A 24,891-nucleotide genomic window follows, 5' to 3' on the forward strand; every position below is an offset into this window, starting at 1 on the left:
AACATGGGCTATTTAATAATAAATGTGCAAAATATTTTTCACTAGTAAATGTGATATTTCAGAAAAATAAGCTTTCTCTAAAACAGCATTTTCCTTTCAGAAGGTCTAACAGGTACAGTATGTATATATGTAATATATACAAGAAACCTGAAAGAGACATTTGTAAGTTTGGCTTGCTATTTCAGAAGAGACTTCTTTTTCTCCGTAGCAAATGGGGCATGTGGAGGTACTTTACTGGTGGGCATGGATGGTTTATTCTGTCAGCATGTGGAGTACTGTGCCAGGAAGAACAGAGATGAGGTAAAGAGCCAAAACTTCAAATATACTCCATTAAATCTAGATCAGAGTATATAGTTGTAATTGAACCACTGAAGCCATTGAATCAAGGTAAGCTTTTTCTTTTACTCCCCAATGACAAGGCATGGAATATGTCAGAAGTCTCTTATTGGGTTCAAGATTATGATGAACATTCAAATTGGTCAGAAATAGAAAATTAAATAGTCGCTCCTCATTTGTAGAAGAATTTCTGCAACTCTGACAGCAAGTAGTTTAAAGATACTTCTAGGAGGCTTAAAGAATGGGTAATGAAATAAAAAAATTGTCTGTCTGCACCTTTCCCTCAGTAAAGACTATTTCATAGCTCCCAGCTATGCCTGTGACTTGATTCCAAAGTACAAAAGTGACCTTCCATGCATGTAGTGTTGACTAACAAACAGGGATCTTCTAGCCAGTCACTGCATCAGAATACTGCTCTCACCACTCTGGTCTTCCTGGATTTTATTCTATAGCGGGAAACAGATTGTGAAAAAATGAGGAATAGAAAAGAAGGAAATGGGTGTTTGGTTTCCATCACTGCCTGCTTTAAAAACCTTTAGTCTTCCTTATCCTTTTTGTCATCAGACCTCCCAGATTTAGAGCATTTGCCCCACTTCCATCAAAGCTTTGAGATGTAAGCTTGGCACAGCTTGGAGGCAGCTTGACAGTCAACAGCTGAGGAGTCGGACGTGAGCCCAGCTACTGCAGCTGGGAAGATGGCTCCAGATTCAGCATCTGGGTCATTTCAGCTGCCAAACATGCTCCATGTATGGCCATCCTAGCTGCTGACGTGGGTGGGGAGAAAACGGGAGCACAGCAAACTTCACAGGGGGAATTGAAAGCAGAGTCTTAATTGGACTGGAGGAGAATGCTCTGCATGAGGGACTTGTGGAGTATAAAGTGCAAGAGGTGGCAATAAAGTTTGATCCGAAGAGGAATTAAGCCTGGTGTAGAAGTTAAAATTTGGCTTCATTCTGACAAATGAAACACTCCCCGTTAATGGCACTGAGCAAAGTAGTACTTGTGTTTGGGTCAATACTAAGAGCTGCCTGTTTGCTGAGTGCAGATGTCCTGAAGTAATAAATGTAAGTGTGTGTTTGCAAAAGTCATTGAGCTTTTCCAGTATGTTACTGTAGCAGATCAATTTTCTTAGAAGATATGGATATCAGCTTGCAGTATGGATTTGAATCTGAAATGGACATGTGGATGCCTTCTAAATTGTGTGGATCACTGTAGAAAGTGGAGTTTGTTGCTTGTGCTACCTCCTTTCTTCAACGTGGGGATTTGCAGAACATCACCTTGGTAAGATTTTAGTTGGGAAAACAGCATAGCTGAAGGATTTAATGCATGTTTACTGTCTCTTGATGTAGTTTAGTCCCTGGAAATAAGTAGCTTCCTTGAAGTGAATAGCCCAGTTCTATCCAGATGGGAGTTTTTTGAACATATACCTTATGTTATATGGAAAGAAGAAGGGTTGAGTAAGCAACTAAAGGAAGCGACTTGAAAAGGTATCCTTTTTCTTCCTTAGACAAGTCAGATTTTTTTCCCCAGACCATTTGACCCAAGAGTTTTGAAGTGGCAGTGCAGATATCCCTCAAAAACCAGTTTTAAGTGGCAGGCAAGACAAGAGAGGAGTTAACTCCAGCATCTCAGGGACTCTTAACCTCTGCTAGAGATCCAGTACTACCCACTCAAGGCTCCAACAGTGAGGCCTCTGAAAAGCATGATAGTGGCTTCAAAATCACTAAATTCAGAGTTGTGTTTTTCTTTTCTTAATGCCATACTTGGTTCTTTTTCTTAATCCTGATGCTTGTTCCATGGATAAGGTTCTTTTTGCACTTTCAGGTATCTGAAACTTTCAGAGGTCTATCAGTCGGTCTCTTGTGTAGATCCACGTACTATAAATTACTACATATTTTTCAGGCTGGAGAAGAAAAAAGGAAGAGACTTCTTATGTAAGCTTAGTGTAGTGAGATGTGATAGTCTGACTAAATCTGTAGTTCCAATTAGAAGGGAACTTGAAAATAGATGTTTGCAGCATACCCAGCAAAACCAATGCCCTGTGGTGTAAAGGTCTTGTGTGTTCTTGACTTTATGCCATACTTGGGTCAATAAAGCCTGCAAATGAGTAAGACTTGAGCTAATGCTATATAACACATTCCTGTTGGCAGAAAAACAGGTGCTAGAGAATGTGAGGTGAGATCATCTGCTAGTACCTACATTCTCTAGCATCTATTTTTTCTGGTGTTACTTTGTTCTTTCTGAATTGCAATGCAGTATTRAGATCTGAGATCCCTGAGCACAGTGTCCTTTAAGTGTGTGCAATGTAGCAGCATACAGATGATGGGATTGCATTGTTCCTTGGGAAGAAAATAAGAGGTTGATGAGCCATGGGAAAGTATGTTTTGGTTTCTGCTGCTGTTTTGTGAAAGTGCTGCTAACCTGTATTTGATGAATAATTCTTCTCCTTGCAGACAGATAAGAGAATTTGTATGAAACTACAGTTGCTTGCCGTTCTGTAGTGAATTCTTTGCTGTAAGTATTCTCTGCATACTATGTAGCATCATGAGATAGGAAATGTTTTCTATGTCTCAGAGTATTGCTCTTCAAGCCTGCATCCATTTTCATAGATATATTAGCTGATGGTTATCACAAATGTTAGAATGAACTAAAAGATATCAACATGTAATTATCAAAATTTAATTTGCCAGGAGCAAGTGGCTTTAAGGATGTGGGTAAACCAGAAGCTATCTTTGTAGTTTAGTGACCAACTTTCCTTAAAAAATTACTGCTTACGGTTTTGGAGTCAGTTTTTCAAGTGAGCCAGCTTGATGTAGTCTTCTTGTGCCTGTAGCTATCATAYTATGTCCTTGCTCTTCTAACTAGTGTCACAGCACAGTGAACCATATTTCAGTGTTTTTATTCATAACAGTTTGCAACCCTGTGAACAATTATAAAACTGACCTGAATGATGCCTATTTTTCTGTGCTGTTCAGAAGAGCTAAGAACAGCAGCTGAAGCAGATGCTGTGATCACTTTGGAGAGCTAGATCTTTCCATGTTATATGTTCCTTCAGTAGCTTTTCCTGTTTGCAGCCTGAGGAAGTGGCATTTAGCCTTCTGCTGAATTCTGTTAAGAAGGGTTAAGCACAGGCACACTCTGTGCTCCCTGTAGCAGTTGGTAATTTTTAAGATGATTTGTAGAAAGATCTGTCTTGAATTTGATGATCTTCTCAAAGTTCATGTTAAAACTTAAATTCCTTTTTACATACCATTCCCTATTCAGTATACTTATGCATTTATAAAGGCAATGCTATGTAGAGTCTGTTAAAATGTATATAATGAGGTCCAGGGTTGTTACTGATATTATATTAATCAGATTTAGGATTGCATGCCCATAGAGCAGCATTGTACTTGTTAAATTCCCTCTTCTCTTTTATTCCCTTAATTTTGTTTTCTATATATTGCAAATAACTTGCAGCATTGGATTTTTTGCACAGAAACCAGCACCATAAAGCTGTAGCCCTGGCTGGATTCTTTGCTYGCTTCTGGAGCAGGAATAATATAAAATGCCAAGCCTAGTTATTAAAGGAGCCATTTCTTTTGCCATGTGGTGGCATAAGGCATCAAAATGAGGCATGAGGCCAGGTTTTGTTTCCAGCCTTGGGTCAGATGCTGTCGGTTGGCCAGGGCACAGGACCACAAGGGTTTTGTTTGGCAGGCACTGAGGAACTTATCGCTTACTTTGGCTGTTCTAGGCTGCCAGATAACAGGATTTTTTCCCAGCCTGTTGTTTAGTGCTGCTTTGTTGGTGCATCTCTGTCCTGCCTAGTAACAGCCTCTGCTATTCTGGTCCCATTTTTCTGCCAGCAACCACTTCTATGGTGGTTTTCTGTAAATGGACAAACCCTTACAGTATTTGCTGGATAAAGAATGCAAAATTTTTGTCATTAGTAACCTAAACCCCCCATTTGGAGTCTTGGCTTCAGCAACAAAAATCTTGTGGATTAACCACTTTCACCAGTAAGAGGCTTTCTGATGAGCTGTGGGAAGAAGTGTATGCTTGGCTGTAGGTCTACAGTAAACAGCTGGAACTTGCATGTGGTGAATTAGCACCAAATAAAATCCCCCTTTTTTGCTTAATTATCCTTGCATTCTCAAATGGATCTATTAAATGTTTGTGCAATAGAAATTGGTTAAACCGCACATTTACAATAAGTGGGGTTTTGATTGTGCACAGACTGAGATTCATCTGCTGTGCTGGTGGCAGAGCCTGTGTAGGTAACGTCTTTGATCGGATGAAGGGATTACTCTRTTCCCTGCCTCCTCCTCCTCCTCCTGCTCCTCAGCATGTAGGGATGTCCTGAGCTGGATTGAAGCACACTGGCYGTTGGAAGCCCTGTTCCGTAYGTTTTTAACTATACGTGAACTTTGTTTGAGACCTGCCATTTTGAACAGTGCAAAGCTGCAAACATAAGCAGGTGTAAGATGTACTGTAATTATATTTCATAGACCTTTTTAATTGTTGGCTTTCTCTAAAAGAGGTTTTAAAAGGTAAAACATTTCTGACATCTACTTGAAGTCCCTATTTCTCTGACTGTGACAGGAAGGCTGATGGGTTCCTTCCAGTTGATGTTAAAATTCTTTCTCCTTTACAATTTAGGGCAAGATTTCGAAAAGCCTTTCATTTTAGTTGGAGGCCTGGTGTTTTTTTCCAGAATGTCTTAAGGAGGTGTGGCCTCCAGCTTCCAGTGACTTTTTGGACACTGGAATGCCTATCAGAATTTAAAGATGGATTTATTTAAGAGTCTAATTTTCAGGGTCTCAGTTTTCTTTAAATCTTGAGCTTAATCCTCAAAAGAACAGAAACTATTAGAAGAGAGCTAGCATGTATTTTTATGACAAGTCCCCCACATACAAATGTTGAGAGAATGTAAAGGGGAGCAGCAACATTCTGCCTTTTCCCCCTCTATTTGCTGTTTATTTACTTTTTTGAACAGAATCAATTGCAAGAATAAAACCCTGCTCAGTGCTGCTAATTAGTCATTTCAGACAGTAGCAATGACAACATTCTTCTGAGGGCAGAAAAAGTGCCGCCTCCTGGTTTCTCTACCCTCACTTTCTGTTGACCCAAAGGGTTATGACAACTGCTTACAGATTAATTTCTGGGTACTGTCATGAAATTAGTGTCAGAGGGAGAGCAGCAAAAGTTAAGTACCCAAATGAGCTTTTAAGTGCCTAAAGAAATTTTGTGCAGTATTGTTTGAGGAAGGAGCATGGGTGAATGAGGCTACAGGAAAATATTTCATCAGGAGATAGCAGATATGAATGAGGCTGTGGATTTTCAAACCTGTTCAGGATGCTTTTAGGAAAATGGCAGTATCTGTGTAGGGTGAGACCTATGAAAAATATTTAAATAGCTTTCTTTAAGGTAGGAGACAAAAGAAAGTTATAGAAGTTAATTTGCTTTAGTATTAGACAGATGAGGTTTTGAAAGTGGTAAATTTCCCTTTTAAAAAGAGAGAATATGAGAGGGGAAAAGGATGCTTTTAATGTCGCAAGTGGTTTTCCTGATATCATCATCTCTTCCCCCYCTTTCTTTTTTAACAAAAGCATTGATTGGAACTGAGGAAGATTTGTTTCTCTTTCTTAGAGACTTGGCATTTTCTTTCATTTTTGGCTAAAACAAAGGCTGATGTTGCCTAAGTTGACAATAAACTGGCAAATCTGTCAACTGAAGCCAGTATTGTTACTTGAATCTAAATTTGTATGGACATTCAGTTGTCTTAGAATAAAAATTGAGCATTTAGTTTACCTCTAGGCCAGAGTTATACTCTGGAAGATCATTTGCAGAGGTTTACAGCTGAAAACATTTAGCTTATTGGCAGGTGGCATTTAAGGTAGCATGTTGATGGAAAGGAAGAATAACGTCAAACGATGATGAATATGTCGAATGATTGTACAACAGCTGTGATCTTCTGCACACAGGCTTACTGCTTTTTGGCAAAGGACAGAGTTTTTTGACAGTGGCAGCTAACACTACAAGTAGGGACCTGTTTCTGGTAAGGATTATGCTTTTGAAAAATCCCATTCCTTGTGCTTTTAGGGAATGGACTGTTCAGGAGTGGTGGGTAGGAGGTACTGGTGTTCCGCAGCCTTATCTTCCCTTTCTTCTTTTCTGTATGCTGTTAGTTACAACCCTCGGTCTAAGCACAAGTCTCTCCAAGCTTCCCTGGGATCCAGGGAGGGTAATGCTATAATAATGCAATAGAAGATAGTTCAGGTAAAATATTTAAATCTACTGCCTGCATCTTACTCTGTTGTATTACTATTCCCTGAGTTATCATTGCCTCTAGAAGTGAGGTTAACTCCCAAACAAAAAATGATAATGGGTTATGCTAGTGAGACATCTATTGGGCTAAGATGACCTGAAGAATCCTTCTAATGTGGGAAGATTATTATAGTATATTCCATGTTAATATAACTGTGTGGGAGCAGTTTTATTACCTAAATCTGTAGTGCAGTTGTACACATCTCATTTATGATATCCCCTTAATTCTTCCATTGGCAGTTTACAGCAGTTATAGGTTGTGACGAACAGAAAAAATTACATATCTGTGAGCTAAAGCAGTACCATCCCAAGAGTGCATTTCAGGAACAGATATACAGGGAAATTCAGAGGGATTCTTTCTTAGATTGATTTGAAAAGAAAACAGTCCCACATTCTTTTTTCAAATGGTATTTATTTCCCAACTTGCCTGGATAAAGATGTAGAGTAGGTTGTAGTCTTGTGCAAGATTTAAATTCCATCTTTTTATGTTCATAGGAAGTAGAGCGTCAGGTCACTGGAAAGAGGAGACTGCTTTGCAGTGCAAGGGAGCATTTAGCAGTGCTGTTCCATCGCAGCCCTGACTGAGTGCTATCTGTTGGAGAGCAGCAGAGAAGTCCCAGCTACCCATGAGAATGGAGCAGGAGCAGAAGGGTCAGTGAAATACAAGAGAAAAGTGGGAGGACAGAGAAACCCTAGAGCAGGAGTGAAGTGGAATGGACCAGAGGGAGAAGGGAGTAAACTGTTTGGATATTGAAACATTTGTTTGCCATTCTGTTTCAGAAAGGGACACCGCTATAAGAAAAAAAGGTGTGGAGTAACTGATTTAGAATACCAGCATAGGCAGAACTAGACTGCTTAGTGGTTAACTGAGTGGTTTTGAGTCATGCGGTTATACCAAACTCAAACCAATGGAAACTTTTAGACCGTATGTCAAAATGTTCCTTATAAAATCTGAACTTTCAAACAGTGACCAAAAATCCTGTTTTTAAATTTGTTGAGGGACCTTAGATGTTTTGATTGTGAATTCTTTCAGGACATTTTACTAAAAAGTTGGGTAGAGTTTGAGCTAGCAGGTTCTTACAGGCCTGAAAAAAGCAATGGCCTTTCTCCTGTGGTTCTTCAGACATGGGATTTTTTTGTGGTTTTTTTTGTGTTTTTTTTTTTTGCAGATATGATTACTATCTGTCTAATTTAGGATTGAGGGGGAGAGGAAGAAGTTGTTGCTGATAGTGCTAGCCGTGACAAAATAAAACAGATGTCACAGGAGGAGAGTAAGAAGGGACCACATCTCAGGGTAGCAAAAGAAGCAGCTAAATTTTAAGAATCTTGTCTGCCCTGGGCTTTGAAACTTTTTCTCAGTTAAGTGGTGTAGTCACTACCATGTTCTGTATTGTGTCCTGTTGTATTACCCAGCGCTTCACTTTCACAGGCAGGTGCTAATAAAAACTAAGCTTATTTAGCATGTTGTTTTGTCAAGATCTGAGTCCCTGTTTCCATGGCTTGTCCATTCTATGGAAGAGACAGAGATGGTCTTACCCCTGCCTAAGCAGTATCTCTGAGTTTGTTAGTCATTTTTCTTGGCTGTGAGAAATCGGTCCAAATTCAAAGAGTTGCCTCTCCAGATAAGTGCCTTGATCACCATTAAGTTCTGGAGTATGTTGCTTTTCTTATTTTGCTGAAGATTTAATTTTGTCGTAGTTACCTTTTCTTGGCACAGCAAACCCAATACACCAATTCCTAGGGTTGGTTGCTCTGCTGGTATGTAGCAGATGGAAATTCTTAGCTTTGCTGGTTCATGTTGGTTTTCCATAGCTGAGAGGGATGAACAAACCTGCCGCTTACTTGTATATGCTGGGTATCTGGGAGGTGGGATGGGAGAGTTTCTATATAAAAGGGGGCATATTTCAATAATACTATTCACAGGTGTGCGAACCTTGGCATCTCAGACCAGGTAAGCAGTGACTATTATCTCAGTCAGGTGAATGCGGCTTCTGTGACTCAGTTGAAGTTACAGTTGTTGCAGGAGGAGTGTGCCAGCCAGAGAGAAGACGGTGTCTAAAGCTCGTGGCCTGAAGGTATGAGTAACTTAGCTGGGAAGAAGGAGAGCAGAATTTTTGCTTTGACCTGGCTGAAAGCTGGTGGTTAAAAGGTTGATTTCCCATATTCCTGGCATATATGTCCCTATTCTTGGGGCTGCAGACTCTTTTCTTGCTGAAGCAGATCTTTGTATCCACGAGGAGACCCACAAGGTAAATTCATACATTAATACCGAGGTTCTCTTACTGGTCTGTCATGTGGAAAAATCAATGTGTTCAGGCACTTTCTAGGTTTTTGGCTTCATCTCAGCATGTCTGTGTTTACAGCAGGCCATTTTCCTGTTACAGCTGCTCTCCTTTTGGCTGACTTCCTTGTTAGCCCGGTAGTTTTGTCACTAACCTGACTTAGGAGAGATGTTTTCATAGCTTGACAGGGTCCTGGCTATTTGTTTGTGGATGCATTTTTTTTTCCCCTGTAATGCCCTACTTTGTATTAGCTGGTTCTGCTGGAGCAGGAGGCTGCCTGACATATTGGCCCCTTTGTGAATGCAAGGGAACAAAGTTCAAATAAATTATTAGGGAGGCTTCTCGGTATTTCTTAGTCTCTGTAGTGTCCCTCATTTTCTGGCTTTCTCGCTTTAGCCTAGTTGGTCACTACTGTAGACAGAGCAGGAAAAGACAGAGGGCCATCAGAAAACAGCGAATAGTTGCTTCAAAACCTTGTGGTTTCAAAGGAGTACAGATGACTGACAGTCTGGATTCTGCTGTCATACAGCCTTGAGTGAGGACTGGATCCTTAAGCTCCCACATTCACTGCAAACTCGCCTAACTGTCAAGCTATCGCTTGTACAACCAACTTGCTGCTTTTCTTTCTGTTAGTAAATCCAAAGCGGAAACTACAACAGAAGACTAATTCTCCAGAGCTGGAGAGTCCCTATGAGCACAACTCGTGAATCTGTCATCACTTGCTGTATAAGGAGCCAGGTTAGCCCAGGGCATTGTTCTTTATATAACAGAGGGGAAATGGCTCTGGTCCAGGTGAGCCAAAAGCCTGAGGAGTCAGGCCATCCTCTGATTAGCCATAAATAATTCTGGCTCAACTGCCCTGTTCTGTGTCTTGCTTTTTCTTTTGCTGTTCTGTGGGTGAGAGCAGGGGGAGGGATATGTTTGTGTCTTAGCTACTAGGATAGCTTCTTTTTTTATGGATGGGACTACCAGTACCGTGGTCTGTGCAGAACTGTTTGGTGCAGGCCAGACATGAGGTGCATAGAACAATGTATGGAGGGAGAGAGAGCATTTATGAATGCTTGTACAGAAGCATCTGGGTAATTAAGTCAGCCATTAGATAGAAGCATTAAAATCCTTAAAGACATTTTCTGTGGGAAATGTAAGGGCTTTATCTCCTCAGGCACCCAAGAAAGGCATGGTTAGATGATGACTTCTACCTGAATTACATATTAGGAATTTAGGTGTTGTTTTCGAGTCTCACCTTGAGTAATTTACTCGATTTCACATGGTTTTAAACCTAGTCTTCCTACTGTCAGGTTAGCACCATCTTCACTAGGTCATTTTTACAAGCTCATCTGTGTCCACTAACAAGCCGGTACAGTACAGAGAGGGCACAAGTCAGTTTACTCTTTGAGTAGTGCAGGAGCAAATGCCTACCAGCACTGCAGGACAGGAGCAGCYGCTGAGCCAAGCTGCAGAGAGGATTCCAGCATAACACAGTTACCACCTTTCAGGTGCTCTCATGGACACATCCTGTGTCTTGTGTATAAGTTAACCTTTCCCGTAATGGCTATATGTGAAAAGACTCTGATTTCTGAATGAGCCTGACACATGCTGCTTGCTCCTTGTATGTTAACAGCAAAGATGTTATTCTTTTAGCTCATGAATTCTTTTTCTCCATCACTATTAGAGCTGAAGTACCTTTCATCCTCCAAATAGGCAATTACTGACTATGTAGCTTATTTGGGAAAACATGCTATAGAAGACTAAGACACCTCTACTGGGAAGTTTTTTGCAAAATGGGTAAGTAAGTGGCTTTTTAAGTAGCCATAGAAAAATCTATAGTAGTCCAGTTTTAAAAAGTTGTAGAACTGATATCTGTGGAACATGTAATTTATAGAACTTGCTGCAGTAATGCTTGATTTAGAACAATTACTGCACTGAAGTAGTTGGGTTTTTTTGTTTTTTCCTTAAAAAAACAAAACCTGAACAGGTTTCCAGCAGAAGTTGGGAGAATCAACTGGAATGGAAATGTAACCAGGCCTTGGAAAACTCCAGTATAAGGTTGCTGTTTCCTCAGAGGTCTTTTCTCCTGCCATCTGAGATCATTCCCTTGCCTGCTCACTTTTAAAAGTAATCATTAGTTGCTAAAAATAACTATTACAAAGACTAATATGCTAATTGAATGCTTAGAGTTGGATTTGTGTACATTGCCTGCTGGTTTAAAAGGAAGCTGTTATAGAACATTTTTTAATTATGAACTTTCTTCTTATGCAACAGAGTTTAAAGGTCAGTTATATACAATCTAATCACAAAATTTCCTTAGGCAATAAACTCACCTGTGTGAGTTCCTTGTAGCTCAGTGCTTCACTCATTCCAAACCCACACCAAACAAGATTCAGGAGCTAGAATACAAGGTAGGTTGGTTCAATTTACAGTTCATAGTATTTCTTTTGCAGTGGTGCTCACAAACAATTGAACAGTTTGTCTGTAGCTACAGTGTTTTGGTTTGTTTTGTTTTTCCTATTGAAATCCTTTAGTAAAGTCAGACATCTGTGTTCATTTGGAAGCTGTGAAATACCAGTCCCTGAACAAATGGGGAAATGTATGAGAGGTTTCTGGTAGTGTTTGGGGCTGGAAAGACTCAAATGTCTGTATTTTCAGTTTTGAAGTGTGCAGGAATGCCACATGGGCGCTGTTTGCAGCAGGTAGGCAATACCAACTCTCTGGAACTGACTACATGAACCAAGCCCTTGCACAGCTGATTTTGCAGCTAGCACCAGTCCCTGATTGCAGGAGAACTTAAATAGCTGTAAGAAATTTAACTGTAGGCTCTGACCCCATATTTGGCATTGATGGCATTCAGAAAGAAGGGAAGCCATGTTCCTAATAATCAGTGTAAAACCACAGTGACAGCAAATGCATTCACTGAGATTCTGGTAGAAAACTGGAGGTAGAGGGAAAGATTGAAGAGCCTAATAGTTCTAGTTAGCCCAATTCTAACTTGGAAGCATGAGGGAAGCCTGAACCTGCCCATTCCTTACTCCCAGGATGAGAACAGGAGAGTTTTGCTTACTTTGGGAAGAAAAAGGTTGCACTTCTTTCAAAAATGACTGTTTACTTCAGGTAAGCAAACAGCCAGACACATGGCATGCACCAAAAGTGTGCAGCCTTAGAAATGACTGTGCCTCTGTGGGCTTATTCCTGCCTTCCAGGAATTCTGCTCCTCCAAGTGCAAGCCATTTTTATTTTTTGAAGCCAGACAATTGACTTTAGTTTTATTACAAAGCTTTTATTAAAAAAACAAATGCTCAGCACATTAACTCAAACTGGAATGACAAAAAAAAAAATCGGTTGACAGTATTTTTGGCAAAGGCTGTGCCTTACTATTTAAAAAAATGGGTACATCAATGCTCATTTCAACAACTGGCATAAAATCCCACTAACAGGCTAACAAAAACAGATACAAATACAGAACAATTGAAGTAATAATTCAAGTGCTGGGCTTTTTACAAGGAGAAGGGGAATGGGTGAGAAAGAGAACTCACTGCAGTCAGATTTGCTGGATGTATTGCTTATGTTTACAGAGTAGATGATGCAAGACTGACATGTCTACCGACCAGCTGACTGTTGTTACATTTATTTAATTCTGTAGGACACTGTATTATATAGACTGAGAGGCCACTATTTGTTACAAATAGTTTAACAAAAAAAAGCCACCTTTTTCCATACAGGTTTTTCCTCTGGCAGAAAAAAAAAGGAAAAAAACCCCACCCTTTATTTAAAAAGTATTTCAGATTTTTGACACTTGTTTAAAAGCTCATACCTAGTAAAATATACACCACGGAAATTAAAAACTAGAAGTTAAAATATAAAAGCATTCAAGTTTCTTAAAAAAGCTAAAACCAAAATTGATCCTGTTGCACCATTAAATAAAAAGAAGTTTGAGTGTGTCTTCCTTGTCCAGGCGAATTCCATTCCTCAATGTGCTGTATGGGGTAGCTGTGGTCTACATTATTCTGTTGGCTGAAGCAGGCAGACAGCCATGCTACTTTGTTGCTGACTCAATATGGACACAGATGAGACAGGAGTTTAAGAGTGCAAGGCAGAGATGGAGTGAAGACAAAAGCTGCTCTGCTGACCCAGGAACTCATTTGCTCTTTTTATACCAGGGCTGGACCTTGTGATAGTGAAGGATTTTGGCAGTGATTGTCTTTATGATTCAGTGTCTCTAGCAGTGACATCAGGGTGAATGACATCCTAGACAGACTCCTTGGGGTGGTCTGCATGGATGAAGGACACACCTAGGGTTTAACAAGCTTCCATCTCCAGAAGGGGTCCTGGTGTTGCCGCCTTTGCTTTGCAAGTTGAGAAAGTGTTTCTTTTCCCACCTACAGAGAGGGAAGAAAGAGAGTGATAAAGTTTACATGAAGCATTTTTTGTTTGTTTATTTTTAAACAAGCCCTTCAAAGAAACTGTTCTCAGGGAAGTACATGGTGATGGGTCACTGTAACTCTGTGACACAACTGTATTAAGTGGAACTTGCTTTTGCAATGCCAAAATTAAGTGCAAAGTGTCACTACTTGCTCATGCTTGAAGTTTGTAAGAATATTCATGGCTTTGTTTCATTCAAGAGAGTACTCTGGACTGTAAACAGACGTCCACTCACTAGAAATTTTTTTTTTAAAAGAGAGCCTTAGACATTCAGCATGTTACAGAAGTAATTTTTGTTTATAGTGGGTTTCATTTATCTACAACACTTGACCCAGACATCTGTTACAGGTTTAGACATCCTCAGGCTTTGATACTATGGCAGTTGAGTTCAATTAAACCTCCATCTCGGAGCCTCAAGCACTACTCTCCGTAGAAACAAAGAAATGTTATCTTCTGTAAACAGCTGGGTAGAGGAGTCTGATGGGTGACGAGTAAGAGGCTTCTGTGAATGCTGACCCTGCTGCGCATCCGCACCGCTGAAGAGGATTTGTTCTACTCTCCAATGAGGTAGGCAACATCTTTCAGTTGGGTAAGAGCCACAGGACACTTACCTGGCACCTGAGTTCCCTAGGACTGTGGGAGGATTTATGCTCTTATGGCATGTGAAAAGGTCTGCAGTGCAAGCCTATAGGTATTGGTCCCCCTCTCTGCAGAGAGGAACAGTCCTTGAACTTTAGGGCTCTGGGTTACATCGGCCTACTTACGCAAGTGCTGATTCAAGCCACCCCTGCCCTTCTGAACCAGACAACTGGATTGTAATGGGGACTCCACCCAGTGACTGGTGTAATGAGTCAGGCGTTTTCCCCACAGACGGACACATGCTTTCCAGTAACGGTCTCAGAATTATTGGTATCTCAAAAATCTACTCTAACCTCTAGCTCTCCAGACACTATCCAATTGCCAAAGAAGTCGAGGGTTCAATGAACAGAGCTTTAAAGAAGAACCAAAATTAGCACCAGGAATGCAGTTCAGCGGAGAAGGTAAGAGAGTTTTCACCAGAACAAACACCAATACTGATTCAGACAAGGAAGATACACTGTTAACACCTCTAATCATGCATGGCAAGATAGGACAAGTCTTTTATAAAAGTAACAGATTTGTTTCAACCACCATTCCAGTTTCTGTTACCAGAATTTGCCAGCTGCATGCATCTTGTTAGACTAATCATAATAGACTGATTCCTTGAGCCTGTAAGAGCCACAAGCAGAAATAAGCAGCAAATAATACAGCAGCAGATTTAATGAAGGGCCATTTTTAACCTACATTCTCCTCCTTTCCCCCCTTCCCAATTTCATGCAGTTTCAATTTAATTCATTACAATACAAAGCACTTTGCCCATACTGGTTGAGTCTTGCTCTTGAATAAGAAGTTATACAAGCTAATGTACTCCAGGGTAGAAAGGCTCCAAAATCGAGACACTTTGATTTTGGTGAGTGCAAGATCAGGCTGCAAAGTCTTACTATCAAATTGAATCCCTATTAGAGGCCACCCCCAAGATCAGTCTTTTAGTGGAAGGGAAAGTTGAGGACTATCAAGAAGTTTAGCTACAGACTAAGGTAGAAAGAACAAGCACAAGTTCATGCTAAACTATACTGCATCGCTTTAACTTGAGTGAGACCCTCCCCCCCAAATACCACCATCCCCTGATAACTAAAGGGCAATTTTCACCTGCTACTGATAGCCGCAAAAGGACATTTAAAGCCACTGTGGCCTTTTAAACAGCACAGCCAAAAGTCCACTGGAAAATCAGTGGTTTCAACAGAGGTGGTCTGTATTGACTAATTCAGTTCCTATTTCCTCATAAAACCAGCCCAAGTCCCAACTAAAAAAAGCATTCTTAGCTTCCTGCCTTTTTTTTTCTTTTTTAAAGTAGCACACTGCTCTGTAACACATGTGGATCAAAGAGCTATGAAGGGCTCTACCTTTCCAAGGAGCACGAAAGAGAGGCCAAGCAAACAGCAGAGGAACACTGGGGAGAGCACCCTGCAGCTTTATATTTATTTTGTGCCTTTTCATCCCAGATTTTCAAAGGTTTGGTCCAGGTTGCTCTTCCTGGGAAGGTTTTCCTCTCAGTCTTACATGAAAACATTCAGCTTCCTGTTGAGGAATGGCCTTGAGGCGCCAGGCCAGTAGTTCACAGCAGTCTGATACAAGTGCTGTGATTCAGAGCTACTCCCCATTAGCAGCCAGGAATGTCTACTTCACTGAAGGAAATGAAATGCTCTTCTGTTGAGATGATTCCCTGCCTCCTCCCCCCTTCTCTTACCAGCAAGCTGTCTTTGAAGTCAGGAGGTTAAAATAACGACCACGGCCTTGCTCTGGCCCTCAGCTTTTTCAAACAGGGGCCATCACTTCTTTCTCGATCCAAATGCAGCTTTAGCAGCTTCTGCCTCATTTTCATAACCTCTCTCTACCCCTAATCATCCCCCTCACTAATAAAGAGAAGTTGCAAACACTATTGTAATTCTGTATGGGGGCAGGCAAAGCAAAGCCCCAAGTATTTTTATTTCCAGAATACTGCAATACAGAAAATTACACAGTAGCTATCCTGAAAACAGCATCTAGAACCCAGCCTTTTCCCAGCTGCACACTAAGGCTACACACTGGAAATTGCCTCTGCTGATGATAAACCAAATAATACCTAAAAAATAATAATGACAATGGTGGTGCCTTACAGATACAAAGCAGGTCAAATCAGGATTCTTTTCAAGAAACCACAGGCATGTGCTAAGGAGACTGAAGACTTTCCACATCTAAGGCTTCACTGGGGGGCTGTAGCTGAAGTCTCGCCAAGCAAGGCATGCCCTAGCAAAGCCCAATCCACAAGTGAAGTCGGCATAATCAAAGACTGCAATTACAGCTCCCTGGCTGTGGTTAGGCTTCAAAGAAAGTGCTGCAAGTCACATTTTACATATGTGAAGTCTTGAGCCTGAGCCACAATAGGAGGCACTGTCTGTGCCATTTGCAGCATACATCTGACTGCAGGAGGGAAAGAAAAAAAAAAACAAACTTGAATAAGAAACAGAAATAAAATTCAACAATAATTCAGTGTAAGAAGAAAAGCCTTACTACTGAAATGATAAACTGGATTTCAGGAATCACTACAGTAAGAATAAAGCCTCCTAACAAGCCAGGGCTCAGTGGCTGAGGGCGAGCATTAGAGAGGGATCAAAATTCCTCCCCGCTCTTTGAAATGAGATGGATTGAAGGGTGGGTCCACCAAGGCCTTACGCTCCTCCTCTCTTCTTCCCTAGTCTTTAACTCATCTCCATTTTGCTGGAACAAGTGAGGGAGGATTATGCAGCTTCATCCAGGTCATGCTAATCGGAAGAGGTAGATGAAGAAGCTTAAGAGTGTCTGGGTATGTAAGTACAGAGTAAGAGAGAAAGCTAACCTTCATAGAAGGCAAGACTAAGAACTTTAAAACAGGCCCTTTTTTCTGCACCTTCCCCCTACCATAGGTTGTTTTCATACAGTTGAGAGACAGGAAGACAGAAGTTAGTTATGTGTATATGTTTAAAAAAAAAAAAAAAAAAAGTGACCAAACCTGGCTTTTAATCCAGTACTTCAAACAACATGGCAAACTTAGGGGCCTGACAACTGAAACTGCATCATTTTCTTTTGAAGTCCAAAACAAACATGTTCAGCTTAGTGCCAGTATTTAGCCAATACTGCACAAACTTGAGCGTGCAAAACCAGGCCGTTATTTAGCAGAAAGGTTCCCTCTGTGTGTGAAGCCCCTTTGTGTTTTCTTAAGCAGCAGAGCTGTAAAGAGATTCAGGCACAAGATGACAGATGCAGGCACTGCAGTCTGCTCCTCTTCCTGCCCAGCTGTGCCACGGTTTGTGGGGTTAGCCTAAACCAGATCCTTGAAATGTTCTGGGCAAACAAAAACAAACACTCCACAACCTTTGTTGTTTTTAAACAAAAAAGCACCTCCCAACAAAACCCCAGTCATTTCAGTAACCCGATTTGCTGCAGAGTCCCACAAGCTGTTACAGCACACGGATGGAGAGACCTACAGGAGACAGGAACAAGCTCTCTCTGCCAGAGCTGGATACAGGCAGGCAGCAGAGAAAACCTTTTAAGCTGCCTTTGTTGCCAAAGAAACAACATAAAATTGTACCCTAAAACTGTAATAGATACTGCCGTGCTGAAGCTATGTCAATGGCAGTAAGTTTTTCTTGGTTTTTTTTTTTTTTTTTTTCCTTGCTATTGTTAGCCTCAGCCCATTGCTGGTAACTGTGGAAGGAGTCTGCAGTGCCAAAATATCTACTAGTGTTTAAGATGCCTTGAAGTAGTGCCCCCTGAAAATACCTCTGCATTGACTACAGGTGGAGCCTAGTGTCTTAACTTTTGTCTTCTTAGTTTGGCCTAAGCTAGATGCATTAAGTAAACAGCAGTAATACTCTTTCCCTCAGAGACCTATTTCAGAGTAAGTTAGTATCAGTGCTGGAAATGCCCAGATATTTTAAGGCTGGTGTAGCTTTGTACAGCTGAAGTCAGTGATGCCAACACAGGCATCACCCCTTATCAAAGGACCCCAGTGTAGGCAGTATGAAACTGGAAGCTCTATCTCTGAGCTGCAGTCTTTAAAATGATTATACTGGAAGATCTGTGACGTGTTTTTCCTGTTGGGAGGATGGGGAGGTTCCATGCTTATAATAATAAACAGGTTAACTCTAGACAGCTGTCTCTAGTAGCTTCTTAGAGAAGAATAATATACTAAAAATGATCTCCAAGAGAAGGAAAAAAAAAAAGAGCTTGTGCYCCTTTTGTATCTCCATGGTATATAATAAATATTCAAAAGACTATTAAGACAGTTTCACGTTTGTTTTCTGAAAGAAAGAAATGAACCATTCGGGTCTCATTTCTCTCTGAAGTAATGGTAAAATTGTAAGTGTTAAAGCACTAAGAAAGGGGAAAGTTATTTAGCCAGGACTTCATGACTGTTTTTGTTAACTCCAAACCTTGTTTATTTTATAGATTAAGAGTTGGGAAGAGAGATGCATCTGTTCTGTGGGCACTGAAATAGCTACTTCAGTTCTTTCACCTGCTCTAACAGCAAAGACATGAGGTACTGGAAAAGTATTAGGAAATCTTAAGTAAAAACTCTTTCAAAAGAAAAAAAAGATAACATACATAGAATTTCCTCTGTAGATCACTGTTTCTGCCACAATTAAACCTAGCTTAGAATTTACACTATACTTTGAAAGATAGTCTCAACATTTAAAGCTGCTTATATATGGAATAATTTAAATAGTCAGATGTAACCTGAGTATCTTCTAGAGCTTCATCAACACTTCTACATACATGCATCCGTACATTTTACCACTGTAAAAAATGGCTGTGCAGAGAAACCACTGCAAAGCTCAAACACATCAACTTCACTTTGATGCATTTAAGTCATCTCACAGCAGAAAATTTCTACTGGTCCAAAATACACAAGCCTCCTGTTCTGTATCTCAAAAGACACACATATGGGAAGAAACACAACTATTCAAAATCTCACCTAATTTCAAGCAATGCAAGCACAGTAAAACTAATTATATGTAGTTGTTTTGGCAGTAACATTTTACCTCGCGCAATCTCAGGCATCCTGGGGTGAAGGATATAGGGCTCCCAAAACTCCTGAGTTTTTATTAAGATGCTACTGAACATCCATGAGGAAATTCATACCTGTTTTTGCAAGGAAGAAGCAACCTCAGAAGTTAAGTCTCTTTGCTCACAGTCAAGCCTTCTTAGGTCCCTTCCCCACTGATCCAGCTCTCGTGATATCAGTGGCAAGAACATGAACTAGGAGAGATGGTCACTGCTACTGTTTCCCTCAGTTGCATCTGACCCTGCTCACACACTACACACCAGTACCCAGTGACACCTTCTCTGCACAAATGCTTCCAACATTTGCTCCTACCCCTGGAACCAATGGCAGAAAGCTAGCGTCTTAAGAAATTAGACTAAAACACATTTTGTCCAACTGGTTGCCAGTCTCGTATGTTACTGACTAAACTGCAGTACTTCAGCTGTCCTGCTGTGAATTTCCTTCCTTGTACAGCTTTCCAATCCTGCACACTTTCAAAATTTTTGTATGCTACAGTCTTAACAAGTGGGTAAAAGGATCAGTGGGTTTAAAGGATGACTTGACTGAAAAGTATTAAAGTAGAGAATTAAGCAACTGACTGGTATTATAAGGTTGGCTCTGTTAGCAGCATCTTTTGCCACATCAGAATCTATGAGTCTTTGTTTTGGGGTTTTGGGGGGGTTGTTTCATTTTATTTATCTTCAGGGTGGTTGGTTTTGCATTCATGTATATCGGAATACCTCTTAAATTCAGTCATATTCCGTGAGTGTCAGAGGCAGACAAGAACAAACTCATTGCTAGAGCTTGCTGGAAAAGCTCTGGCAGAACTGCATCTGAATACAATTCTGTTGAAATTAGAGGAGAGATTTCACCCAAATTTAGTCTCCAGGAACATGTGAGAGAGACTCTGGCAATGTCATAACAACTTGCTTTTTAGCTGTTCTGGAATACAGGATCAGTTTCTCATTTTGAAATTTTTCATACAAGTACACTACAAAATGAAAATGCAAGTCTAAATGAATTACTGTGATATAGACACTAAAATGCTCGGGTTTTATTCCAATTTGGAATGAAACCACATTTCAAAAACTTACGGTCTTCTTTATGAAACAGTTTGTTTCTTCAGAGTTTTTTTTTCATGACTTCACAATTCTCAAGCTGGTGGTTGTTTACTAATTTGCTAAAATATAAAATTTTCAGGAAGATAAGAATGGAGCACCAGCAGTTTACTCCCTGTCCCCACCCTATCCCACAGGAAGAGTGTTAGAACAATAGTTTTCCCACTATTCCTTCTATCCCAAGCCTCCTACTACTTGCACCTTGGAAGTGAAATGATACTATTTATTTGATTTCTTCTAAATGTGGCTGTTCAAACTCTCATTAAGTATCTCTACCTGCACAGCAGTATCTGCAACTCTGAAACATTGCTGACAAAATAAACAGGTTCTAGACATTCACCTGCTGAGTTAACTACTTTTGCCCTTTTTAAGTTTAAAATGTGAGATGCTGACTTAATAGCTGACCTTGCTAGACTTCTTTGGTTGCAAAAATGAACATTCTGTAAATGCTTAGAATTTTTTTTTTTAATCCAGTATCTACGTTGATTGTCCAGCTGAAACTGTTCTGCTGTTTTTAATTTATAAACCTATGCTTGGTCCCTACCCTGACTTGCCAGTTAGCTCTCTGGTAGTCACTAACTTCACCCAAAAAGAGCTTTTATAGCCTTCCCTCACACACCTCTCAGAAGGCTCCTCTGCCAGCCTGGTAAAGCCAAGTGAAGAACTCCTCCATGTTCTGCTGCATCCCTCCCAGCAGGTGTCAGTGCCCCCTGTACCTGCCATCTAAACAGGCAGCAGCTCCCCCCTCCGGGTCTGCTCTTTTGACTTTTTTTTCTTGGTGTCCAAGAGCATGAAAAGAAGTTTTCTGTCTTTCATACTGGAAGATCAGCAACATCAGGCACAGAATTTCGTTGCTGTAGGGGCTCTATGTGAGGTCTGTACCCTTGTCTTTGGAAATTTCCATGCCTATCTGAAAAAAGCACTGAAGTTCACATCTGTTTTGATAATATAAAATAAACAAATGTTTCAATCTAACACATTTTATTCTGTTCATTTTTCACTCTCTTTTATTGGTCTTTTATAAATTCCCCTGGTTCTTCAGCTATTACAGAAATGTTATGGCCAACAGGGCCCAAATGCCTCTTGTGGGTTTTTTTTTGTTTTTTTTTTTTTAAGCTGAGAGCACTTTTATGCAGCATTAAACCTCAGAAGATGCCATGTACTTTCCTGTCCTGACTGCTTTTAATATTCAAAGATAATCCTATGGCAGTTCTATGATTCAAAAGGGAAAGCAGCAAACTAATTGCTTCCAGTAATTAGTCATGTTTGGGACACAGGAAAGCCCTACTATTGTGCTCTCCTTTCTGCTTTTCTCCCACAGTACAGAAGGCGACTGATCACGCTGTTAAGCGCTCCTTTCCGTCTGCCTTGCCTGTAATGAAGACCACTCCTTACTGGCCAGGGAAACATGGGTCACACGGAAATTGTGTAAATTTTAAAGCAAATCACGACATGTCTCTGCACCACCGTCATCACACAATTTCTCACATACTAACTTCTGTGCAAATCTTCCAGGCTCTATTTAAAACCTCTGAACAGTCAAGGGCATGGATAGGGCATTTCTTTTGTTTTAAACTACTCCAGCAGCAATTTCAAGAGCACTGGACAAGCCATGTCAGAAAACATATCCTTCAGAAAGCAATGCACCACATCCCCTTTTCATCTACTTTCTAGGATGCTGGCCAGAAACCACTGGTCAAATATGACYGCCGTCATCACACAGTTCTTTTCCACAGTATTCTGGCTGTAGATTGGTCCACTTTATAGTCTACTTTTGTGAAGTCACTCCATCTTATTTTATAAGTAGTAAGACAAAAATAATCCAGTCTTGGATTGTTACACACTACATAAAATCACTTCTGCACAGAATTTTGGCTCTGATTTCCATGTAAGGGATTTGAAATGTAATAATTAGTCATTGTTTAAACAGTCTTAATCTGATCCTTTTAAGTGCTTCTGATTGTAAATCAGTATTAGTCAAGTTTTTCTTCTTATTTTTAAAAACTTTGCTGAACTAAATGTTAATTGTCATGGAATTTTGCAAGCCACTTACATACTTCTTTGCCTAGGTTTTCAAATGTCTATTAAACTTCTCTATCACTCTTTTTAGCCTTTGAAGAGATGCCAGAACACAGTTTTAAATTATATAGCTTACGAGGAGTTCCCAACTGCATCCTGCCATATGTCAACTGATGTGCCTTTTGCAATTACTGTACATAGCAAGTCATAAAAAGTTAACTATTTCTATGTTGCTGAACACTCCAGGGGATTTTTGTCAGCACCCTTCTATTTCTTCAATTAATTAAAAAATAATCATAAGATGCTAAAATCAGCTTTTTTTTTTCCTTTCAGAAGTCAAATCACATAGGAAATCAGAAATCTTCATTTCTGACATAGAATTGTTCCCATTTACAAGTCTTCTAAATGGTTGTATTTAACGTAAAAACAAAACACCCCAGCTTCCTGATAGGTTTTCAACAGACATAAGCGTTACACTGTCCTTGATCTAAGCTTTCCTCATTTCCTTTTCTTCCTGTCCTATCCCAAACTCGCTTTTAGCATTAACAGGTCTTGTGCCACTCTCGACTGATTTCAAAAGGAGAGAATAAATAACAGTTATTTCAAGCATTGCGTTATGCTGTATCAACTGAAAGCAAAACCCTACTTGGGGACAGTTCCATAACTCTTCAAGAATGGCCACATGCTTTAGAGCATCTCAGGAGAAGTCAGCAAGGACTGGTGCACCAGCTCACAGTATTCTTAAAGTGTTCTAATATTAAAGTGTTTTACCAGCAATCCAGCTGAGTGGAGGGTAGAGTGGAACTCGGCTAAATCCGAAGCAGTGAAGCCACAAGAAGTCTGATTGCGTATACAACCCTCAGAAGAGGAGCAACTTATTGCTACCAGCTTGATTTCACCGCTCAAACAATGAACCAGCCAAAACGCAGGTCAGAGGCCCATCTTAAAGATCAGTTATGTATTGAAACATTCATGGACAAAAACTTTCACCATCTCTTAAAGCATTTCTGTTTGCATGTCTCTTCCGTTACTTTCCTCTGAACATCCCACCACACAACCCTCCCACCGTTTCATCCTTCTCACTTACATCACCATAATTACAACTCTGGCTGATCTCCTTTGTGCTGATCTAGAGATTCTTTCTTTGGTCTTGCCACCTACTCATTTCTGATTCTTCTCAGATAACAGAGCGCTTGTCTCCTTCCCAGACCTCCCACTCTCCTTTCCCCTCTTCCATACTGCTCTCCCATGCACCATCCATATAAGTAGGAAAGCTAGCGTTTCCCTCTCTTGAAGAGTTCTTTGTTGGGCTCACTGAAAGGCATTCCCAAACTTCTTGTCTCCATCCAGTAAAGGCTACAACAGCTCTGCTATGGGCCTGGTAAAATATTACAGTTGTGGGCAAAATATGCCTTGGATTAGGCTTGCAAAGGGCAAGAGGCTTAACCTTAAGAAGTTTACTTTGAAGTCTGGTTGATTCAGGTTCTCTAAATCACTCCGTGCATTTTACTTCCAACTAGAGTACATCTGTACATCTCCAGTGGAGAGCATTCGCTCGGCACGCAACATTTAGTGAAGCTGCTTACGTGTGCATATATGGAGTCAAGAGCACACTTCTCCTTCAGTGGAAGTAACATTCCTACCACTCTGATACTCCATGTTATAAATTGCATGTGGACAGAGAGACAGGTATACAACAGCTTCCATACTGTTACAGAGCAGAAGGGAAAGAAAGGAGTGTTTAAGTAAAATGTAAAGAAAAACACATACTCAGAACTTTCATCCTCTTCTATTTCAGCTCATTCTCTACTACGGAGAATGAAAACAGACAGAGAAATTCCAACAAAAGGAGGTCAGTGTAGGCAAGGCAGCCATCCTTAGATTGTACGACATCCAAGAAACCAAATACTCCCCACTGTATAACTGTCACATGAACCTCGGTCGTTTTCTGATCCTAACTAAGTTTTGTGCATTCACTCAGATAAGGTTATGTGTTTTGCTTATTGGTATTGTCCTCACACCAAAGGAAAAGATATTCACAACACAAACATGTACCTTGGACACTAAGCTGAAATACTAATTATAAAATTCAAGGTTAAAACACCTGCATTTTTTTTGTTTTGTGGGTACACTAGTTAGGGTAGTCCCTATAAGTAACAATACTTCACAGAAACATTTGTTGTAGAGGCTACAGAACCCAAATGCTGCAATCCACATCTAAAATCAGCGAGCAAAGACAAGCATATTGTAAAGGGCAAGACTGTCAGCTTGCTTGAACTGTTTTTGCTTAGCAGAAAGAGTGTGCATTTTGCCTCTTTTCACTTTATTTCAATATTTTTCAATAAACTCTTAAACCCAAGCAAGTCTAGACTAACCAACATAATGGCATAACTACAGAAGAGCCCTGAATCATGCTGACTGGTTGATGACTGACATACCACACAGAGAAAAGTTAACTTGGATTTCTCTGGCTGAAAGTCCAAGTAGAAGGGAGATCCAACAGGAGGCCGCTCTGCTGACTATTTTGAGTGGCAAGGGGATCATGTGGCCAAACAAGTCAGAGGGAGAGGGGAAAAAAGCCCATTTCTATTTAGAGACTTTTACTTTTTGCATGGTTCCTGGAGTTCRCAAGGATCTCTAAAGTACAGTCTGGGTTAATTATATTGCATAAAAGGAACTATTATTTCAAATGAACTCCATTCCTACTAGAAAACATATCACACTATGAGAGGAAGAGAATCACCAGTCTTCCAACACAAACACTAAGAAA

The 24,891-nt window shown here is 40.3% G+C and overlaps 1 protein-coding gene and 1 long non-coding RNA gene across 2 annotated transcripts in view; one reads left to right on the top strand and one right to left on the bottom strand.

Moving 5' to 3' along the window:
* The first annotated feature begins 212 nt into the window (after positions 1-212).
* LOC112972218 lies at positions 213-8,123 on the top strand. Its single transcript, XR_003255588.1, has 3 exons — positions 213-1,617; positions 2,790-2,850; positions 6,303-8,123. It is a non-coding gene; the product is annotated as an uncharacterized LOC112972218 (long non-coding RNA).
* A 4,062-nt stretch (positions 8,124-12,185) lies between these two features.
* The window catches only part of LEF1 (lymphoid enhancer binding factor 1), a 157,774-nt gene continuing 145,068 nt past the window's right edge, over positions 12,186-24,891 (bottom strand). Inside the window, exon 12 of the mRNA XM_026078397.1 lies at positions 12,186-13,300. The gene's annotated coding sequence lies outside the window, so the exon portion shown is untranslated. The remainder of the gene's footprint in view (positions 13,301-24,891) is intronic.

This window comes from Apteryx rowi, unplaced genomic scaffold, assembly GCF_003343035.1.
Source record: "Apteryx rowi isolate R43461 unplaced genomic scaffold, aptRow1 scaffold_48, whole genome shotgun sequence".
Taxonomy (NCBI): domain Eukaryota; kingdom Metazoa; phylum Chordata; class Aves; order Apterygiformes; family Apterygidae; genus Apteryx; species Apteryx rowi.